Source organism: Balaenoptera borealis (assembly GCF_965194805.1).
Source record: "Balaenoptera borealis genome assembly, chromosome: 9".
NCBI classification, from domain to species: domain Eukaryota; kingdom Metazoa; phylum Chordata; class Mammalia; order Artiodactyla; family Balaenopteridae; genus Balaenoptera; species Balaenoptera borealis.
This window is the reverse complement of record NC_138873.1, coordinates 95,647,911-95,666,806: the sequence shown is the minus strand read 5'-3', so window position 1 is coordinate 95,666,806 and position 18,896 is coordinate 95,647,911.

Sequence of the window (18,896 nt, the reverse complement as noted above, 5' to 3'; positions counted from 1 at the left end):
TCTGCGTTAGCTCACCCAACCTCACCAAACCTCTCAGCCCCAAGAGTGTCCACCCATATGTCTCAATCAGCTGTGGGTCTAGATATGGTCAATCCAGGTGGCATCACAGCCCCTGAACGAATTTTGTAAGAATTTCTCTCTCTTTCACTGTCTTTGTTTCACGGGTTTTGAAAAGTAATTGATTTTTATAATGGGGTTTAGCTGCTTTTCACTGCTGTGTTTATGCCGCTTTACACCCACTTGACTCACTTACAGAGAGATATCAATACATAGGTTTTAAGATTCTTACTAGTCAGATATATTCTTGGGCGGTGAATAGGGGGTGTTGAGTCCAGTTCACTGAGCAAGGAGTAGGTCTTGTCTATTACATATTGGGTTCATGGAACGGTATCTGAGCTAATTTGAAACCCTTGTTTTATGCATCACCCCACCTCACCTTTCCCGTTAAGCAGCCATAGTGTGTTTTCTAAATGTGTGACTCCGTTCTGTTTTGTAATTCAGTTCAAGGGTAGCGGTTTTTACATTCCCTCTATAAGTGATATCTCATGATAAGTGTCTTTTTCTGTGGGACTTATTTCACTTAGAATCGTCATACCTAAATCCACTCATCATGCTGCTACTAGCCTTATGACATTGATTTCATGGCTGAGTGATATTCCATTGTACATAAGGACCACAACTTCTTTATCCATTCTTCTCTTTCCTCGGATATTTAAGGTGTAACGAAGTGGAGGTTCTTGTCAACAGAGTAGCCCAAAACTTTGGGGTGCCTGTGTCTTGCTGATTTTTAATTTTCCCAATTTATACGCCCATGAGTGGAAGTGCCCAAGCTCTCTAAGCTGAGTTTTTTAGATGTTTCAGGACACACCGTACACTTCTCCAGAGTGGCTGTTGGCAATTTACGTCCCGCCCTTCAGCGTAGCAAGGCTCCCATTTCTCCATGGCCTGTCCTGCATTTCTGGTTTTGACCCTTTATTCAGCATGACCCTTTTGACCGATGGGAAGCGAGACTTCTTTGTAGCGCTGATTTGCCTTTCCAGGTTGCTTGGTTGGCCAAAAAGGGCGTATGCGTTTTTTCCTGAATATATTCAGGAAAAAACGCATACGCCCTTTTTGGCCAAGGGCATCATTGTCGAGGTTTTGCCGCTTTTCCTGTGCTTTAAAGGCGATTCGAATCTACCTCCTGAAATCTGTTTCCTGCAATTCTGCCTTGCTTTCAAATCCTCTTCGTTGCCTTCCCTCAATATATTTGTGGACGAGAGTTATCATTTCTAAGTCTGCAGGTTTGTGAATTGCAGTGCCCCTGAGCTCCATTATTCAACTCGCTTTCTTGGGAGCTGGCCGCAAAAGCGCAGGATTGCTTCAGGCCGTATTCTGGTTCCTGGCGGCAGGCTGAGCCTGTGGTTAATTCTTCTTCCTGATGGGAAAACAGAGTGACCTGTGCCTGTCCCAACACCTAGAGCTAGTCTCTCATTGGTTGCCCCTCTTCCCGTTCATCCTCAGGACAAATTGCAACCTGTACGGAACAGGAGGATAAAGGTGCTGATTCTCCAAGGAGAGAGATTGCTAGTAAAGCGGCTGGAATGGCGAACCGGAGCACAAGGAGATGAGAAATGAGGTGCGTTGTAGAAACCTTTCCCGATCACACGGTGTGCCATCTTCGGGGTTTCTCATGCATGTTTTCAATGTAGGACGATGCCCTTGAACCTGGAGATTTGGGACCCATGGGATGGGTACCACGCCGTATTAATTTAAAGGGTCTGCGTTAGCTCACCCAACCTCACCAAACCTCTCAGCCCCAAGAGTGTCCACCCATATGTCTCAATCAGCTGTGGGTCTAGATATGGTCAATCCAGGTGGCATCACAGCCCCTGAACGAATTTTGTAAGAATTTCTCTCTCTTTCACTGTCTTTGTTTCACGGGTTTTGAAAAGTAATTGATTTTTATAATGGGGTTTAGCTGCTTTTCACTGCTGTGTTTATGCCGCTTTACACCCACTTGACTCACTTACAGAGAGATATCAATACATAGGTTTTAAGATTCTTACTAGTCAGATATATTCTTGGGCGGTGAATAGGGGGTGTTGAGTCCAGTTCACTGAGCAAGGAGTAGGTCTTGTCTATTACATATTGGGTTTATGGAACGGTATCTGAGCTAATTTGAAACCCTTGATTTATGCATCACCCCACCTCACCTTTCCCGTTAAGCAGCCATAGTGTGTTTTCTAAACGTGTGACTCTGTTCTATTTTGTAATGCAGTTCAAGGGTAGCGGTTTTTACATTCCCTCTATAAGTGATATCTTATGATAAGTGTCTTTTTCTGTGTGATTTATTTCACTTAGAATCGTCATACCTAAATCCACTCATCATGCTGCTACTAGCCTTATGACATTGATTTCATGGCTGAGTGATATTCCATTGTACATAAGGACCACAACTTCTTTATCCATTCTTCTCTTTCCTCGGATATTTAAGGTGTAATGAAGTGGAGGTTTTTGTCAACAGAGTAGCCCAAAATTTGGGGTGCCTGTGTCTTGCTGATTTTTAGTTTTCCCAATTTATACGCCCATGAGTGGAAGTGCCCAAGCTCTCTAAGCTGAGTTTTTTAGATGTTTCAGGACACACCGTACACTTCTCCAGAGTGGCTGTTGGCAATTTACGTCCCGCCCATCAGCGTAGCTAGGCTCCCATTTCTCCATGGCCTGTCCTGCATTTCTGGTTTTGACACTTTATTCAGCGTGGCCCTTTTGACCAATGGGAAGCGAGACTTCTTTGTAGCGCTGATTTGCCTTTCCAGGTTGCTTGGTTGGCCAAAAAGGGCGTATGCGATTTTTCCTGAATATATTCAGGAAAAAACGCATACGCCCTTTTTGGCCAAGTGCATCACTGTCGAGGTTTTGCCGCTTTTCCTGTGCTTTAAAGGCGATTCGAATGTACCTCCTGAAATCTGTTTCCTGCAATTCTGCCTTGCTTTCAAATCCTCTTCGTTGCCTTCCCTCAATATATTTGTGGACGAGAGTTATCATTTCTAAGTCTGCAGGTTTGTGAATTGCAGTGCCCCTGAGCTCCATTATTCAACTCGCTTTCTTGGGAGCTGGCCGCAAAATCGCAGGATTGCTTCAGGCCGTATTCTGGTTCCTGGCGGAAGGCTGAGCCTGTGATTAATTCTTCTTCCTGATGGGAAAACAGAGTGACGTGTGCCTGTCCCAACACCTAGAGCTAGTCTCTCATTGGTTGCCCCTCTTCCCGTTCATCCTCAGGACAAATTGCAACCTGTACGGAACAGGAGGATAAAGGTGCTGATTCTCCAAGGAGAGAGATTGCTAGTAAAGCGGCTGGAATGGCGAACCGGAGCACAGGGAGATGAGAAATGAGGTGCGTTTTAGAAACCTTTCCCGATCACACGGTGTGCCATCTTCGGGGTTTCTCATGCATGTTTTCAATGTAGGACGATGCCCTTGAACCTGGAGATTTGGGACCCATGGGATGGGTACCACGCCGTATTAATTTAAAGGGTCTGCGTTAGCTCACCCAACCTCACCAAACCTCTCAGCCCCAAGAGTGTCCACCCATATGTCTCAATCAGCTGTGGGTCTAGATATGGTCAATCCAGGTGGCATCACAGCCCCTGAACGAATTTTGTAAGAATTTCTCTCTCTTTCACTGTCTTTGTTTCACGGGTTTTGAAAAGTAATTGATTTTTATAATGGGGTTTAGCTGCTTTTCACTGCTGTGTTTATGCCGCTTTACACCCACTTGACTCACTTACAGAGAGATATCAATACATAGGTTTTAAGATTCTTACTAGTCAGATATATTCTTGGGCGGTGAATAGGGGGTGTTGAGTCCAGTTCACTGAGCAAGGAGTAGGTCTTGTCTATTACATATTGGGTTCATGGAACGGTATCTGAGCTAATTTGAAACCCTTGATTTATGCATCACCCCACCTCACCTTTCCCGTTAAGCAGCCATAGTGTGTTTTCTAAATGTGTGACTCCGTTCTGTTTTGTAATTCAGTTCAAGGGTAGCGGTTTTTACATTCCCTCTATAAGTGATATCTCATGATAAGTGTCTTTTTCTGTGGGACTTATTTCACTTAGAATCGTCATACCTAAATCCACTCATCATGCTGCTACTAGCCTTATGACATTGATTTCATGGCTGAGTGATATTCCATTGTACATAAGGACCACAACTTCTTTATCCATTCTTCTCTTTCCTCGGATATTTAAGGTGTAACGAAGTGGAGGTTCTTGTCAACAGAGAAGCCCAAAACTTTGGGGTGCCTGTGTCTTGCTGATTTTTAGTTTTTCCAATTTATACGCCCATGAGTGGAAGTGCCCAAGCTCTCTAATCTGAGTTTTTTAGATGTTTCAGGACACACCTTACACTTCTCCAGAGTGGCTGTTGGCAATTTACGTCCCGCCCTTCAGCGTAGCAAGGCTCCCATTTCTCCATGGCCTGTCCTGCATTTCTGGTTTTGACCCTTTATTCAGCATGACCCTTTTGACCGATGGGAAGCGAGACTTCTTTGTAGCGCTGATTTGCCTTTCCAGGTTGCTTGGTTGGCCAAAAAGGGCGTATGCGTTTTTTCCTGAATATATTCAGGAAAAAACGCATACGCCCTTTTTGGCCAAGGGCATCATTGTCGAGGTTTTGCCGCTTTTCCTGTGCTTTAAAGGCGATTCGAATCTACCTCCTGAAATCTGTTTCCTGCAATTCTGCCTTGCTTTCAAATCCTCTTCGTTGCCTTCCCTCAATATATTTGTGGACGAGAGTTATCATTTCTAAGTCTGCAGGTTTGTGAATTGCAGTGCCCCTGAGCTCCATTATTCAACTCGCTTTCTTGGGAGCTGGCCGCAAAAGCGCAGGATTGCTTCAGGCCGTATTCTGGTTCCTGGCGGCAGGCTGAGCCTGTGGTTAATTCTTCTTCCTGATGGGAAAACAGAGTGACCTGTGCCTGTCCCAACACCTAGAGCTAGTCTCTCATTGGTTGCCCCTCTTCCCGTTCATCCTCAGGACAAATTGCAACCTGTACGGAACAGGAGGATAAAGGTGCTGATTCTCCAAGGAGAGAGATTGCTAGTAAAGCGGCTGGAATGGCGAACCGGAGCACAAGGAGATGAGAAATGAGGTGCGTTTTAGAAACCTTTCCCGATCACACGGTGTGCCATCTTCGGGGTTTCTCATGCATGTTTTCAATGTAGGACGATGCCCTTGAACCTGGAGATTTGGGACCCATGGGATGGGTACCACGCCGTATTAATTTAAAGGGTCTGCGTTAGCTCACCCAACCTCACCAAACCTCTCAGCCCCAAGAGTGTCCACCCATATGTCTCAATCAGCTGTGGGTCTAGATATGGTCAATCCAGGTGGCATCACAGCCCCTGAACGAATTTTGTAAGAATTTCTCTCTCTTTCACTGTCTTTGTTTCACGGGTTTTGAAAAGTAATTGATTTTTATAATGGGGTTTAGCTGCTTTTCACTGCTGTGTTTATGCCGCTTTACACCCACTTGACTCACTTACAGAGAGATATCAATACATAGGTTTTAAGATTCTTACTAGTCAGATATATTCTTGGGCGGTGAATAGGGGGTGTTGAGTCCAGTTCACTGAGCAAGGAGTAGGTCTTGTCTATTACATATTGGGTTCATGGAACGGTATCTGAGCTAATTTGAAACCCTTGTTTTATGCATCACCCCACCTCACCTTTCCCGTTAAGCAGCCATAGTGTGTTTTCTAAATGTGTGACTCCGTTCTGTTTTGTAATTCAGTTCAAGGGTAGCGGTTTTTACATTCCCTCTATAAGTGATATCTTATGATAAGTGTCTTTTTCTGTGGGACTTATTTCACTTAGAATCGTCATACCTAAATCCACTCATCATGCTGCTACTAGCCTTATGACATTGATTTCATGGCTGAGTGATATTCCATTGTACATAAGGACCACAACTTCTTTATCCATTCTTCTCTTTCCTCGGATATTTAAGGTGTAACGAAGTGGAGGTTCTTGTCAACAGAGAAGCCCAAAACTTTGGGGTGCCTGTGTCTTGCTGATTTTTAGTTTTTCCAATTTATACGCCCATGAGTGGAAGTGCCCAAGCTCTCTAAGCTGAGTTTTTTAGATGTTTCAGGACACACCGTACACTTCTCCAGAGTGGCTGTTGGCAATTTACGTCCCGCCCTTCAGCGTAGCAAGGCTCCCATTTCTCCATGGCCTGTCCTGCATTTCTGGTTTTGACCCTTTATTCAGCATGACCCTTTTGACCGATGGGAAGCGAGACTTCTTTGTAGCGCTGATTTGCCTTTCCAGGTTGCTTGGTTGGCCAAAAAGGAAGTATGCGTTTTTTCCTGAATATATTCAGGAAAAAACGCATACGCCCTTTTTGGCCAAGGGCATCATTGTCGAGGTTTTGCCGCTTTTCCTGTGCTTTAAAGGCGATTCGAATCTACCTCCTGAAATCTGTTTCCTGCAATTCTGCCTTGCTTTCAAATCCTCTTCGTTGCCTTCCCTCAATATATTTGTGGACGAGAGTTATCATTTCTAAGTCTGCAGGTTTGTGAATTGCAGTGCCCCTGAGCTCCATTATTCAACTCGCTTTCTTGGGAGCTGGCCGCAAAAGCGCAGGATTGCTTCAGGCCGTATTCTGGTTCCTGGCGGCAGGCTGAGCCTGTGGTTAATTCTTCTTCCTGATGGGAAAACAGAGTGACGTGTGCCTGTCCCAACACCTAGAGCTAGTCTCTCATTGGTTGCCCCTCTTCCCGTTCATCCTCAGGACAAATTGCAACCTGTACGGAACAGGAGGATAAAGGTGCTGATTCTCCAAGGAGAGAGATTGCTAGTAAAGCGGCTGGAATGGCGAACCGGAGCACAAGGAGATGAGAAATGAGGTGCGTTTTAGAAACCTTTCCCGATCACACGGTGTGCCATCTTCGGGGTTTCTCATGCATGTTTTCAATGTAGGACGATGCCCTTGAACCTGGAGATTTGGGACCCATGGGATGGGTACCACGCCGTATTAATTTAAAGGGTCTGCGTTAGCTCACCCAACCTCACCAAACCTCTCAGCCCCAAGAGTGTCCACCCATATGTCTCAATCAGCTGTGGGTCTAGATATGGTCAATCCAGGTGGCATCACAGCCCCTGAACGAATTTTGTAAGAATTTCTCTCTCTTTCACTGTCTTTGTTTCACGGGTTTTGAAAAGTAATTGATTTTTATAATGGGGTTTAGCTGCTTTTCACTGCTGTGTTTATGCCGCTTTACACCCACTTGACTCACTTACAGAGAGATATCAATACATAGGTTTTAAGATTCTTACTAGTCAGATATATTCTTGGGCGGTGAATAGGGGGTGTTGAGTCCAGTTCACTGAGCAAGGAGTAGGTCTTGTCTATTACATATTGGGTTCATGGAACGGTATCTGAGCTAATTTGAAACCCTTGATTTATGCATCACCCCACCTCACCTTTCCCGTTAAGCAGCCATAGTGTGTTTTCTAAATGTGTGACTCCGTTCTGTTTTGTAATTCAGTTCAAGGGTAGCGGTTTTTACATTCCCTCTATAAGTGATATCTCATGATAAGTGTCTTTTTCTGTGGGACTTATTTCACTTAGAATCGTCATACCTAAATCCACTCATCATGCTGCTACTAGCCTTATGACATTGATTTCATGGCTGAGTGATATTCCATTGTACATAAGGACCACAACTTCTTTATCCATTCTTCTCTTTCCTCGGATATTTAAGGTGTAACGAAGTGGAGGTTCTTGTCAACAGAGAAGCCCAAAACTTTGGGGTGCCTGTGTCTTGCTGATTTTTAGTTTTTCCAATTTATACGCCCATGAGTGGAAGTGCCCAAGCTCTCTAAGCTGAGTTTTTTAGATGTTTCAGGACACACCGTACACTTCTCCAGAGTGGCTGTTGGCAATTTACGTCCCGCCCTTCAGCGTAGCAAGGCTCCCATTTCTCCATGGCCTGTCCTGCATTTCTGGTTTTGACCCTTTATTCAGCATGACCCTTTTGACCGATGGGAAGCGAGACTTCTTTGTAGCGCTGATTTGCCTTTCCAGGTTGCTTGGTTGGCCAAAAAGGAAGTATGCGTTTTTTCCTGAATATATTCAGGAAAAAACGCATACGCCCTTTTTGGCCAAGGGCATCATTGTCGAGGTTTTGCCGCTTTTCCTGTGCTTTAAAGGCGATTCGAATCTACCTCCTGAAATCTGTTTCCTGCAATTCTGCCTTGCTTTCAAATCCTCTTCGTTGCCTTCCCTCAATATATTTGTGGACGAGAGTTATCATTTCTAAGTCTGCAGGTTTGTGAATTGCAGTGCCCCTGAGCTCCATTATTCAACTCGCTTTCTTGGGAGCTGGCCGCAAAAGCGCAGGATTGCTTCAGGCCGTATTCTGGTTCCTGGCGGCAGGCTGAGCCTGTGGTTAATTCTTCTTCCTGATGGGAAAACAGAGTGACGTGTGCCTGTCCCAACACCTAGAGCTAGTCTCTCATTGGTTGCCCCTCTTCCCGTTCATCCTCAGGACAAATTGCAACCTGTACGGAACAGGAGGATAAAGGTGCTGATTCTCCAAGGAGAGAGATTGCTAGTAAAGCGGCTGGAATGGCGAACCGGAGCACAAGGAGATGAGAAATGAGGTGCGTTTTAGAAACCTTTCCCGATCACACGGTGTGCCATCTTCGGGGTTTCTCATGCATGTTTTCAATGTAGGACGATGCCCTTGAACCTGGAGATTTGGGACCCATGGGATGGGTACCACGCCGTATTAATTTAAAGGGTCTGCGTTAGCTCACCCAACCTCACCAAACCTCTCAGCCCCAAGAGTGTCCACCCATATGTCTCAATCAGCTGTGGGTCTAGATATGGTCAATCCAGGTGGCATCACAGCCCCTGAACGAATTTTGTAAGAATTTCTCTCTCTTTCACTGTCTTTGTTTCACGGGTTTTGAAAAGTAATTGATTTTTATAATGGGGTTTAGCTGCTTTTCACTGCTGTGTTTATGCCGCTTTACACCCACTTGACTCACTTACAGAGAGATATCAATACATAGGTTTTAAGATTCTTACTAGTCAGATATATTCTTGGGCGGTGAATAGGGGGTGTTGAGTCCAGTTCACTGAGCAAGGAGTAGGTCTTGTCTATTACATATTGGGTTCATGGAACGGTATCTGAGCTAATTTGAAACCCTTGATTTATGCATCACCCCACCTCACCTTTCCCGTTAAGCAGCCATAGTGTGTTTTCTAAATGTGTGACTCCGTTCTGTTTTGTAATTCAGTTCAAGGGTAGCGGTTTTTACATTCCCTCTATAAGTGATATCTCATGATAAGTGATTTTTTCTGTGGGACTTATTTCACTTAGAATCGTCATACCTAAATCCACTCATCATGCTGCTACTAGCCTTATGACATTGATTTCATGGCTGAGTGATATTCCATTGTACATAAGGACCACAACTTCTTTATCCATTCTTCTCTTTCCTCGGATATTTAAGGTGTAACGAAGTGGAGGTTCTTGTCAACAGAGAAGCCCAAAACTTTGGGGTGCCTGTGTCTTGCTGATTTTTAGTTTTTCCAATTTATACGCCCATGAGTGGAAGTGCCCAAGCTCTCTAATCTGAGTTTTTTAGATGTTTCAGGACACACCTTACACTTCTCCAGAGTGGCTGTTGGCAATTTACGTCCCGCCCTTCAGCGTAGCAAGGCTCCCATTTCTCCATGGCCTGTCCTGCATTTCTGGTTTTGACCCTTTATTCAGCATGACCCTTTTGACCGATGGGAAGCGAGACTTCTTTGTAGCGCTGATTTGCCTTTCCAGGTTGCTTGGTTGGCCAAAAAGGGCGTATGCGTTTTTTCCTGAATATATTCAGGAAAAAACGCATACGCCCTTTTTGGCCAAGGGCATCATTGTCGAGGTTTTGCCGCTTTTCCTGTGCTTTAAAGGCGATTCGAATCTACCTCCTGAAATCTGTTTCCTGCAATTCTGCCTTGCTTTCAAATCCTCTTCGTTGCCTTCCCTCAATATATTTGTGGACGAGAGTTATCATTTCTAAGTCTGCAGGTTTGTGAATTGCAGTGCCCCTGAGCTCCATTATTCAACTCGCTTTCTTGGGAGCTGGCCGCAAAAGCGCAGGATTGCTTCAGGCCGTATTCTGGTTCCTGGCGGCAGGCTGAGCCTGTGGTTAATTCTTCTTCCTGATGGGAAAACAGAGTGACCTGTGCCTGTCCCAACACCTAGAGCTAGTCTCTCATTGGTTGCCCCTCTTCCCGTTCATCCTCAGGACAAATTGCAACCTGTACGGAACAGGAGGATAAAGGTGCTGATTCTCCAAGGAGAGAGATTGCTAGTAAAGCGGCTGGAATGGCGAACCGGAGCACAAGGAGATGAGAAATGAGGTGCGTTTTAGAAACCTTTCCCGATCACACGGTGTGCCATCTTCGGGGTTTCTCATGCATGTTTTCAATGTAGGACGATGCCCTTGAACCTGGAGATTTGGGACCCATGGGATGGGTACCACGCCGTATTAATTTAAAGGGTCTGCGTTAGCTCACCCAACCTCACCAAACCTCTCAGCCCCAAGAGTGTCCACCCATATGTCTCAATCAGCTGTGGGTCTAGATATGGTCAATCCAGGTGGCATCACAGCCCCTGAACGAATTTTGTAAGAATTTCTCTCTCTTTCACTGTCTTTGTTTCACGGGTTTTGAAAAGTAATTGATTTTTATAATGGGGTTTAGCTGCTTTTCACTGCTGTGTTTATGCCGCTTTACACCCACTTGACTCACTTACAGAGAGATATCAATACATAGGTTTTAAGATTCTTACTAGTCAGATATATTCTTGGGCGGTGAATAGGGGGTGTTGAGTCCAGTTCACTGAGCAAGGAGTAGGTCTTGTCTATTACATATTGGGTTCATGGAACGGTATCTGAGCTAATTTGAAACCCTTGTTTTATGCATCACCCCACCTCACCTTTCCCGTTAAGCAGCCATAGTGTGTTTTCTAAATGTGTGACTCCGTTCTGTTTTGTAATTCAGTTCAAGGGTAGCGGTTTTTACATTCCCTCTATAAGTGATATCTCATGATAAGTGTCTTTTTCTGTGGGACTTATTTCACTTAGAATCGTCATACCTAAATCCACTCATCATGCTGCTACTAGCCTTATGACATTGATTTCATGGCTGAGTGATATTCCATTGTACATAAGGACCACAACTTCTTTATCCATTCTTCTCTTTCCTCGGATATTTAAGGTGTAACGAAGTGGAGGTTCTTGTCAACAGAGTAGCCCAAAACTTTGGGGTGCCTGTGTCTTGCTGATTTTTAATTTTCCCAATTTATACGCCCATGAGTGGAAGTGCCCAAGCTCTCTAAGCTGAGTTTTTTAGATGTTTCAGGACACACCGTACACTTCTCCAGAGTGGCTGTTGGCAATTTACGTCCCGCCCTTCAGCGTAGCAAGGCTCCCATTTCTCCATGGCCTGTCCTGCATTTCTGGTTTTGACCCTTTATTCAGCATGACCCTTTTGACCGATGGGAAGCGAGACTTCTTTGTAGCGCTGATTTGCCTTTCCAGGTTGCTTGGTTGGCCAAAAAGGGCGTATGCGTTTTTTCCTGAATATATTCAGGAAAAAACGCATACGCCCTTTTTGGCCAAGGGCATCATTGTCGAGGTTTTGCCGCTTTTCCTGTGCTTTAAAGGCGATTCGAATCTACCTCCTGAAATCTGTTTCCTGCAATTCTGCCTTGCTTTCAAATCCTCTTCGTTGCCTTCCCTCAATATATTTGTGGACGAGAGTTATCATTTCTAAGTCTGCAGGTTTGTGAATTGCAGTGCCCCTGAGCTCCATTATTCAACTCGCTTTCTTGGGAGCTGGCCGCAAAAGCGCAGGATTGCTTCAGGCCGTATTCTGGTTCCTGGCGGCAGGCTGAGCCTGTGGTTAATTCTTCTTCCTGATGGGAAAACAGAGTGACCTGTGCCTGTCCCAACACCTAGAGCTAGTCTCTCATTGGTTGCCCCTCTTCCCGTTCATCCTCAGGACAAATTGCAACCTGTACGGAACAGGAGGATAAAGGTGCTGATTCTCCAAGGAGAGAGATTGCTAGTAAAGCGGCTGGAATGGCGAACCGGAGCACAAGGAGATGAGAAATGAGGTGCGTTGTAGAAACCTTTCCCGATCACACGGTGTGCCATCTTCGGGGTTTCTCATGCATGTTTTCAATGTAGGACGATGCCCTTGAACCTGGAGATTTGGGACCCATGGGATGGGTACCACGCCGTATTAATTTAAAGGGTCTGCGTTAGCTCACCCAACCTCACCAAACCTCTCAGCCCCAAGAGTGTCCACCCATATGTCTCAATCAGCTGTGGGTCTAGATATGGTCAATCCAGGTGGCATCACAGCCCCTGAACGAATTTTGTAAGAATTTCTCTCTCTTTCACTGTCTTTGTTTCACGGGTTTTGAAAAGTAATTGATTTTTATAATGGGGTTTAGCTGCTTTTCACTGCTGTGTTTATGCCGCTTTACACCCACTTGACTCACTTACAGAGAGATATCAATACATAGGTTTTAAGATTCTTACTAGTCAGATATATTCTTGGGCGGTGAATAGGGGGTGTTGAGTCCAGTTCACTGAGCAAGGAGTAGGTCTTGTCTATTACATATTGGGTTTATGGAACGGTATCTGAGCTAATTTGAAACCCTTGATTTATGCATCACCCCACCTCACCTTTCCCGTTAAGCAGCCATAGTGTGTTTTCTAAACGTGTGACTCTGTTCTATTTTGTAATGCAGTTCAAGGGTAGCGGTTTTTACATTCCCTCTATAAGTGATATCTTATGATAAGTGTCTTTTTCTGTGTGATTTATTTCACTTAGAATCGTCATACCTAAATCCACTCATCATGCTGCTACTAGCCTTATGACATTGATTTCATGGCTGAGTGATATTCCATTGTACATAAGGACCACAACTTCTTTATCCATTCTTCTCTTTCCTCGGATATTTAAGGTGTAATGAAGTGGAGGTTTTTGTCAACAGAGTAGCCCAAAATTTGGGGTGCCTGTGTCTTGCTGATTTTTAGTTTTCCCAATTTATACGCCCATGAGTGGAAGTGCCCAAGCTCTCTAAGCTGAGTTTTTTAGATGTTTCAGGACACACCGTACACTTCTCCAGAGTGGCTGTTGGCAATTTACGTCCCGCCCATCAGCGTAGCTAGGCTCCCATTTCTCCATGGCCTGTCCTGCATTTCTGGTTTTGACACTTTATTCAGCGTGGCCCTTTTGACCAATGGGAAGCGAGACTTCTTTGTAGCGCTGATTTGCCTTTCCAGGTTGCTTGGTTGGCCAAAAAGGGCGTATGCGATTTTTCCTGAATATATTCAGGAAAAAACGCATACGCCCTTTTTGGCCAAGTGCATCACTGTCGAGGTTTTGCCGCTTTTCCTGTGCTTTAAAGGCGATTCGAATGTACCTCCTGAAATCTGTTTCCTGCAATTCTGCCTTGCTTTCAAATCCTCTTCGTTGCCTTCCCTCAATATATTTGTGGACGAGAGTTATCATTTCTAAGTCTGCAGGTTTGTGAATTGCAGTGCCCCTGAGCTCCATTATTCAACTCGCTTTCTTGGGAGCTGGCCGCAAAATCGCAGGATTGCTTCAGGCCGTATTCTGGTTCCTGGCGGAAGGCTGAGCCTGTGGTTAATTCTTCTTCCTGATGGGAAAACAGAGTGACGTGTGCCTGTCCCAACACCTAGAGCTAGTCTCTCATTGGTTGCCCCTCTTCCCGTTCATCCTCAGGACAAATTGCAACCTGTACGGAACAGGAGGATAAAGGTGCTGATTCTCCAAGGAGAGAGATTGCTAGTAAAGCGGCTGGAATGGCGAACTGGAGCACAAGGAGATGAGAAATGAGGTGCGTTTTAGAAACCTTTCCCGATCACACGGTGTGCCATCTTCGGGGTTTCTCATGCATGTTTTCAATGTAGGACGATGCCCTTGAACCTGGAGATTTGGGACCCATGGGATGGGTACCACGCCGTATTAATTTAAAGGGTCTGCGTTAGCTCACCCAACCTCACCAAACCTCTCAGCCCCAAGAGTGTCCACCCATATGTCTCAATCAGCTGTGGGTCTAGATATGGTCAATCCAGGTGGCATCACAGCCCCTGAACGAATTTTGTAAGAATTTCTCTCTCTTTCACTGTCTTTGTTTCACGGGTTTGAAAAGTAATTGATTTTTATAATGGGGTTTAGCTGCTTTTCACTGCTGTGTTTATGCCGCTTTACACCCACTTGACTCACTTACAGAGAGATATCAATACATAGGTTTTAAGATTCTTACTAGTCAGATATATTCTTGGGCGGTGAATAGGGGGTGTTGAGTCCAGTTCACTGAGCAAGGAGTAGGTCTTGTCTATTACATATTGGGTTCATGGAACGGTATCTGAGCTAATTTGAAACCCTTGATTTATGCATCACCCCACCTCACCTTTCCCGTTAAGCAGCCATAGTGTGTTTTCTAAATGTGTGACTCCGTTCTGTTTTGTAATTCAGTCAAGGGTAGCGGTTTTTACATTCCCTCTATAAGTGATATCTCATGATAAGTGATTTTTTCTGTGGGACTTATTTCACTTAGAATCGTCATACCTAAATCCACTCATCATGCTGCTACTAGCCTTATGACATTGATTTCATGGCTGAGTGATATTCCATTGTACATAAGGACCACAACTTCTTTATCCATTCTTCTCTTTCCTCGGATATTTAAGGTGTAACGAAGTGGAGGTTCTTGTCAACAGAGAAGCCCAAAACTTTGGGGTGCCTGTGTCTTGCTGATTTTTAGTTTTTCCAATTTATACGCCCATGAGTGGAAGTGCCCAAGCTCTCTAATCTGAGTTTTTTAGATGTTTCAGGACACACCTTACACTTCTCCAGAGTGGCTGTTGGCAATTTACGTCCCGCCCTTCAGCGTAGCAAGGCTCCCATTTCTCCATGGCCTGTCCTGCATTTCTGGTTTTGACCCTTTATTCAGCATGACCCTTTTGACCGATGGGAAGCGAGACTTCTTTGTAGCGCTGATTTGCCTTTCCAGGTTGCTTGGTTGGCCAAAAAGGGCGTATGCGTTTTTTCCTGAATATATTCAGGAAAAAACGCATACGCCCTTTTTGGCCAAGGGCATCATTGTCGAGGTTTTGCCGCTTTTCCTGTGCTTTAAAGGCGATTCGAATCTACCTCCTGAAATCTGTTTCCTGCAATTCTGCCTTGCTTTCAAATCCTCTTCGTTGCCTTCCCTCAATATATTTGTGGACGAGAGTTATCATTTCTAAGTCTGCAGGTTTGTGAATTGCAGTGCCCCTGAGCTCCATTATTCAACTCGCTTTCTTGGGAGCTGGCCGCAAAAGCGCAGGATTGCTTCAGGCCGTATTCTGGTTCCTGGCGGCAGGCTGAGCCTGTGGTTAATTCTTCTTCCTGATGGGAAAACAGAGTGACCTGTGCCTGTCCCAACACCTAGAGCTAGTCTCTCATTGGTTGCCCCTCTTCCCGTTCATCCTCAGGACAAATTGCAACCTGTACGGAACAGGAGGATAAAGGTGCTGATTCTCCAAGGAGAGAGATTGCTAGTAAAGCGGCTGGAATGGCGAACCGGAGCACAAGGAGATGAGAAATGAGGTGCGTTTTAGAAACCTTTCCCGATCACACGGTGTGCCATCTTCGGGGTTTCTCATGCATGTTTTCAATGTAGGACGATGCCCTTGAACCTGGAGATTTGGGACCCATGGGATGGGTACCACGCCGTATTAATTTAAAGGGTCTGCGTTAGCTCACCCAACCTCACCAAACCTCTCAGCCCCAAGAGTGTCCACCCATATGTCTCAATCAGCTGTGGGTCTAGATATGGTCAATCCAGGTGGCATCACAGCCCCTGAACGAATTTTGTAAGAATTTCTCTCTCTTTCACTGTCTTTGTTTCACGGGTTTTGAAAAGTAATTGATTTTTATAATGGGGTTTAGCTGCTTTTCACTGCTGTGTTTATGCCGCTTTACACCCACTTGACTCACTTACAGAGAGATATCAATACATAGGTTTTAAGATTCTTACTAGTCAGATATATTCTTGGGCGGTGAATAGGGGGTGTTGAGTCCAGTTCACTGAGCAAGGAGTAGGTCTTGTCTATTACATATTGGGTTCATGGAACGGTATCTGAGCTAATTTGAAACCCTTGTTTTATGCATCACCCCACCTCACCTTTCCCGTTAAGCAGCCATAGTGTGTTTTCTAAATGTGTGACTCCGTTCTGTTTTGTAATTCAGTTCAAGGGTAGCGGTTTTTACATTCCCTCTATAAGTGATATCTCATGATAAGTGTCTTTTTCTGTGGGACTTATTTCACTTAGAATCGTCATACCTAAATCCACTCATCATGCTGCTACTAGCCTTATGACATTGATTTCATGGCTGAGTGATATTCCATTGTACATAAGGACCACAACTTCTTTATCCATTCTTCTCTTTCCTCGGATATTTAAGGTGTAACGAAGTGGAGGTTCTTGTCAACAGAGAAGCCCAAAACTTTGGGGTGTCTGTGTCTTGCTGATTTTTAGTTTTTCCAATTTATACGCCCATGAGTGGAAGTGCCCAAGCTCTCTAAGCTGAGTTTTTTAGATGTTTCAGGACACACCGTACACTTCTCCAGAGTGGCTGTTGGCAATTTACGTCCCGCCCTTCAGCGTAGCAAGGCTCCCATTTCTCCATGGCCTGTCCTGCATTTCTGGTTTTGACCCTTTATTCAGCATGACCCTTTTGACCGATGGGAAGCGAGACTTCTTTGTAGCGCTGATTTGCCTTTCCAGGTTGCTTGGTTGGCCAAAAAGGAAGTATGCGTTTTTTCCTGAATATATTCAGGAAAAAACGCATACGCCCTTTTTGGCCAAGGGCATCATTGTCGAGGTTTTGCCGCTTTTCCTGTGCTTTAAAGGCGATTCGAATCTACCTCCTGAAATCTGTTTCCTGCAATTCTGCCTTGCTTTCAAATCCTCTTCGTTGCCTTCCCTCAATATATTTGTGGACGAGAGTTATCATTTCTAAGTCTGCAGGTTTGTGAATTGCAGTGCCCCTGAGCTCCATTATTCAACTCGCTTTCTTGGGAGCTGGCCGCAAAAGCGCAGGATTGCTTCAGGCCGTATTCTGGTTCCTGGCGGAAGGCTGAGCCTGTGGTTAATTCTTCTTCCTGATGGGAAAACAGAGTGACGTGTGCCTGTCCCAACACCTAGAGCTAGTCTCTCATTGGTTGCCCCTCTTCCCGTTCATCCTCAGGACAAATTGCAACCTGTACGGAACAGGAGGATAAAGGTGCTGATTCTCCAAGGAGAGAGATTGCTAGTAAAGCGGCTGGAATGGCGAACCGGAGCACAAGGAGATGAGAAATGAGGTGCGTTTTAGAAACCTTTCCCGATCACACGGTGTGCCATCTTCGGGGTTTCTCATGCATGTTTTCAATGTAGGACGATGCCCTTGAACCTGGAGATTTGGGACCCATGGGATGGGTACCACGCCGTATTAATTTAAAGGGTCTGCGTTAGTTCACCCAACCTCACCAAACCTCTCAGCCCCAAGAGTGTCCACCCATATGTCTCAATCAGCTGTGGGTCTAGATATGGTCAATCCAGGTGGCATCACAGCCCCTGAACGAATTTTGTAAGAATTTCTCTCTCTTTCACTGTCTTTGTTTCACGGGTTTTGAAAAGTAATTGATTTTTATAATGGGGTTTAGCTGCTTTTCACTGCTGTGTTTATGCCGCTTTACACCCACTTGACTCACTTACAGAGAGATATCAATACATAGGTTTTAAGATTCTTACTAGTCAGATATATTCTTGGGCGGTGAATAGGGGGTGTTGAGTCCAGTTCACTGAGCAAGGAGTAGGTCTTGTCTATTACATATTGGGTTCATGGAACGGTATCTGAGCTAATTTGAAACCCTTGATTTATGCATCACCCCACCTCACCTTTCCCGTTAAGCAGCCATAGTGTGTTTTCTAAATGTGTGACTCCGTTCTGTTTTGTAATTCAGTTCAAGGGTAGCGGTTTTTACATTCCCTCTATAAGTGATATCTCATGATAAGTGTCTTTTTCTGTGGGACTTATTTCACTTAGAATCGTCATACCTAAATCCACTCATCATGCTGCTACTAGCCTTATGACATTGATTTCATGGCTGAGTGATATTCCATTGTACATAAGGACCACAACTTCTTTATCCATTCTTCTCTTTCCTCGGATATTTAAGGTGTAACGAAGTGGAGGTTCTTGTCAACAGAGAAGCCCAAAACTTTGGGGTGCCTGTGTCTTGCTGATTTTTAGTTTTTCCAATTTATACGCCCATGAGTGGAAGTGCCCAAGCTCTCTAATCTGAGTTTTTTAGATGTTTCAGGACACACCTTACACTTCTCCAGAGTGGCTGTTGGCAATTTACGTCCCGCCCTTCAGCGTAGCAAGGCTCCCATTTCTCCATGGCCTGTCCTGCATTTCTGGTTTTGACCCTTTATTCAGCATGACCCTTTTGACCGATGGGAAGCGAGACTTCTTTGTAGCGCTGATTTGCCTTTCCAGGTTGCTTGGTTGGCCAAAAAGGGCGTATGCGTTTTTTCCTGAATATATTCAGGAAAAAACGCATACGCCCTTTTTGGCCAAGGGCATCATTGTCGAGGTTTTGCCGCTTTTCCTGTGCTTTAAAGGCGATTCGAATCTACCTCCTGAAATCTGTTTCCTGCAATTCTGCCTTGCTTTCAAATCCTCTTCGTTGCCTTCCCTCAATATATTTGTGGACGAGAGTTATCATTTCTAAGTCTGCAGGTTTGTGAATTGCAGTGCCCCTGAGCT